Consider the following 5,123-nt stretch of genomic DNA (forward strand, 5'->3'; position numbering starts at 1 on the left):
AAAGGAGAAAATTCAAAATCCAACTTTGTTAGAAAAGATTTTAAAAACTACAATTATAGAGGTCCCCAAAGAACCTCTAATGGAAAAATCGTTAGAAGTATGTGGGTTCCTAAAGAACTCATTACTACTAAACATAAAGATATCCTACACAAATGGATACCTAAGGGGACTAGGATTTTGGAAACTAATAAATATGGATCCAAAAGAATTTGGGTACCAAAAATCAAAAATTAATCTATGTTTGTAGGGAAAGGAGCATTGCTACAAGGCACGGGAAACAAATTCAAATTCATGGTACCTTGATAGTGGATGCTCGGGACACATGACCGGGGACAAAAACAGGTTCATAGAGCTTAACACCAAAAATGGTGGAGAAGTGACTTTTGGTGATAATTCAAAAGTTCACATTGAAGGTATATGTACAATAGGTAATACCTCTTCCATACAAATTAAAAATGTTTTATATGTGAATGGATTAAAGTATAATCTTTTGAGTATTAGTCAATTTTGTGATAAATGATTCAATGTCATACGGTTAGTTCAAGGAGAATTGGTTCGAGGGCTGCCTAAACTAAAATTTGATAATGATAAAATCTGTGACGCTTGTGCTAAAGGAAAACAAAAGCGAGTTTCTTTTAAATCCGTTAATGATGTGTCAACTAGTAGAGTATTACAATTGATCCACTTAGATCTTTTTGGGCCATCTATAACTACTAGCTTGGGTGGAAAACAATATGCATTTGTCTTGGTAAATGACTATTCTAGATATACTTGAGTTCTATTCTTAAATACTAAAGATGAAGCATTAGAAAAATTCATCACGTTTTCAAAAGTAATCCAAAACGAAAAATGTTACTCTATAACTAGTGTTAGGAGTGATCATGGAACTGAGTTTGAAAATCTTGGATTTACTGAGTTTTGTAATTCTAATGATATTAGCCATAATTTTTCAGCACCTAGAACCCCTCAACAAAATGGAGTTGTTGAGAGGAAAAGTCAAACTTTAGAAGAAATGGCTAGAACCATGCTTTGTGAAAATAATTTGCCAAAGTATTTTTGGGCGGAAGCCACAAATATCGCTTGTTATATTATTAATCGAGTAATGATTAGGCCTATTTTAAAGAAAACTCCATATGAACTTTTCAAAAATAAAAAGTCTAACATTAGTTATTTTCATCCTTTTGGATGCAAGTGTTTTGTTTTAAACAATGGTAAAGACAATCTTGGCAAATTTGATGCTAAAAGTGATGAAGGAATTTTTCTGGGTTATTCCTTAAATTCTGAAGCTTATCGAGTATTTAATAAAAGAACTTTGGTTGTAAAAGAGTCTATACATGTTGTTTTCGATGATAATCTCCTTCCGAGGAAGTATTCTTGTTTGAATGATGATGTAGGTATTATAAATACAAATGACGTTAGACATGACGTTGGAGAATCATCATCAAAGGAAGAAACGAAGATGGAAACTCATGATCCTCTCGAAATCCAACCATTGAAGAAAGGGAAATATTTATCCAAGAGAGTACAACTATGTCAAAGATGGTGAGATTATAGGTGATCCATCCAAAGGGGTAACAACTCGATCTTCTCTTAGAAATATTTGTAATTATATTGCATTTATCTCATGCATAGAGCCTAAGAATATTAAAGAAGAATTAAATGATGAACATTGGATTATGGCTATGCAAGAAGAGTTAAATCAATTTGAGAGAAGTAAAATATGGACATTAGTTGAAAGGCCTAGTAATAAATCTACTGTAGGTACTAGATGGGTATTTAGGAATAAGCTTGATAAGAGTGGTAATATAGTGAGAAACAAGCCTAGACTTATTGCTCAAGGGGTATACTCAGAAGAGGGCATAGACTGATGAAACATACACTCCCGTAGCTATGGAAGCAATTAAATGTTATTAGCATTTGCATGTTTAATGAATTTAAATTATATCAAATGGATGTTAAAAGTGCATTTTAAATGGTTTTATAAAAGAAGAAGTGTATGTGGAACAACCTCCAGGTTTTGAAGATTTAAAATTTCCAGATCATGTTCTTAAATTGACAAAAGCACTTTATGGTTTAAAACAAGCTCCTAGCTTGGTATGAAGATTGTCAAACTTTTTAATTGAAAAGGTTTTTCAAAAGAGAATGTTGACACTACATTATTTTTAAAGCATAAAGGTAAAGATTTATTAGTAGTTCAAAGTTATGTTGATGATATAATATTTGGTTCTACTAATGATGTTCTTTGCCAAGCATTTTATAAGCTAATGCAAAGCGAATTCGAAATGAGCATGATGGGGGAGCTCTCATTTTTATTGGGACTCCAAATCAAGCAAAGAAAAGATGGCATCTTCATCAATCAAGCTAAGTACGTCAAAGATATGCTCAAGAAATTTGGACTGGAAAATGGCAAGCCATGACACTCCAATGAGCTCTTCAACAAAGCTTAACTTAGATGAAGGAAAAAGGTATATGTTAAATTATATAGGTCAATGATTGGATCTTTACTTTATCTAACTGCAAGTAGACCGGACATTATGTTTAGTGTTTGCTTATGTGCTAGATTTCAATCATGCCCTAAGGAATCACATTTACTAGCTGTTAAAAGAATCTTTAGATACCTTAAGGACACTCTTAGTTTAGGACTTTGGTATCCTAGAGACTCTAGCTTTAGCTTGCATGCCTTTTCTGATGCGGATTATGGAGGATGTAAATTAGATAGGAAAAGCACCTCCGGTACTTGTCAATTCCTTGAAAATATGTTGATTTCTTGGTTTTCAAAGAAACAAAATTGCGTTTGCATTATCTACCACTGAAACGGAATACATTTCAGCCGGTAGTTGTTTTTCACAAGTTTTATGGATGAAACAACAACTTTTTGATTATGGAATTGAAGTAGGTACTATTCCTATCAAGTGTGACAATACTAGTGCTATTTGTCTCACTAAAAATCCCATCCAACACTCTAGAACTAAGCACATTGAAATAAGACATCACTCCATTAGAGACCATGTCACTAAGGAAGATGTAGTTCTAGAATTTGTTGATACTTTGCATCAATTAGCGGATATCTTTACAAAGCCTTTAGACAAGGAAATATTTTGGACACTTAGGAGAGAATTAGGTTTGACCAACCTATCTTCACTTAGTGTTTAAAATAATTTTAGTACTTTTAAGAATAAATGAAAAATGCATATAATAGTAATTTTTTATTACATTTGCTTTTAGTTAGGGGGAGTTTATGATTTTTGGTGAAAATTAACTTTATGTTCAAATAATTTTTAATGATAAATTTGATTGATTGAACATGATTAATTTTCAATATATGAGCTGCCAATACCACTAGAGAAATTTAATTTAGCATTTTGAGTATTTAAAAATGAGATTTTAGCATTTTAGTGAAGAGGGAATCGATACCCCCCTGGGGTTCTGGTTTTTAACACGGGCAGAACACCCAAAAACTCAAACCCTCTCTTCTTCTCTTCACATCGTTTCTCCTCTCTACACTCACCTTATCTCCATATTTATCAAAACATCATTTTTTAATTGGAATTCTCTTCAAATATCATCTCCTAAACCTGTTGGAATCATAAAAAACGTTCAAACTTCATCTAATCTCACTCAAATCCTAAATTCTTCAAGGTATTTTTCTAAAACCTCTATTTCATCAATTTTTGATTTTAGAACTAGTTTTAATTAGTTCTAAGTTGAACTTTAGATCGGGCATTGATTGTTTAGTGATTTCGAAATAAAAAAAATTGTTTTTCAAATTATTGTGTTTTGATTGAATACTTTGTTTATGAAAACTACATATATTGATTTTTAAAACCTTTTGGGATTGATTATTTTGCATACATATGTTTTTTTTAAAATGCAGGTTATCTTTACATTCTGATTATCTTAAACCATGTCTCATCAACGTTCTAGGGCCTCCTCTAGTCGTTCTAGCCAACCTCCAAACTCACCTCCAAATCCTCCACCTATCCCATAAATTCCTATTCCTAATCCCGATGATCCAAACATGACCATTCACAATTCTTGTTTCAATGAACCTGGTCGTAAATAAAATATCTACTATAGGTTTTGTCAATACTTTGAGTCCTACAAAATCTGGGAAGAACGTATCCCATCTCTTCAAGTCATGTTAGACATCAATTTTCGTCATCTTCCTACTCTTCATGAGTGGAAATTTGACAAACTCTTCGAGCTTGAACCAATTGTCTACCATCAACTTGTTCGCATCTTCTACTCTAATGTTGTTTGCATTAAAAACCGAGAGGAAACCTTAACCATAGGGATCCGATCCTATCTTCTAAGATGATTCTTTCATCTTGACTCAGAATCCATTGCCAAAGCATTAGGATTAGATAATGAAGGGTAGACAATGAAAAGCTTACGGTAGGATCTCAGTATAAACGAAGGGATAGTGCAAGTGTTCTAGACCTTAATGACCATTTTCTTCACCTAATGATCTCTTGGTGGTTTCGACCATCCGAGGGCCGTTACTCTACTCTTCGCGCCTTAGATCTATTTTGGCTTCATTGTGTCCAAAATAATCACAAAATTAACCTTCCACAGATTTATTTTTGCTGAACTTGTCGAAACCGTAAATCTTGTTCCCAATAAGAAATTGTGTTCTTCTTTAGTTTACGTTTGTATTCTTAGTAATCTATTTAAGAAGGCTGGACTTAGAGTTGGTCTTGATGCTTCCTTTCCCCTCAAAAACCAAATCAATCTATTCTCTTTAACTAAATCAGGATGTAAGATCAATGAAGAAACTGGTCTTTGGGTTCGTACTGGTGAGCAACCGCATGAAGTCGACTTCTCCGACGATGAACCAGAACAGCACGAGGAACAAGCACGAGCAGAGGAACAAGCACATCCAGAGGATCAAATGCCTCCATACTTTTAATCCTTTATGGAGACATTCGATTTCCGATATGCTTCCATGGATTCTCGCTTCACTTCCATAGAATCTCATTTATCCACAATGGGAGCTTAACAATTGGAAATTCTTCGGGAGATGCGCACAAACAACACTTCTATGAATGAACGCATTGATGCACTCTCACATGAGATGATCGCTATGCGAGCTCATTTTCCTCCTCCCGATCCTCCTACGGATT

This window comes from Hibiscus syriacus, unplaced genomic scaffold (assembly GCF_006381635.1).
Source record: "Hibiscus syriacus cultivar Baekdansim isolate YM2019G1 unplaced genomic scaffold, ASM638163v2 tig00110607_pilon, whole genome shotgun sequence".
Taxonomy (NCBI): domain Eukaryota; kingdom Viridiplantae; phylum Streptophyta; class Magnoliopsida; order Malvales; family Malvaceae; genus Hibiscus; species Hibiscus syriacus.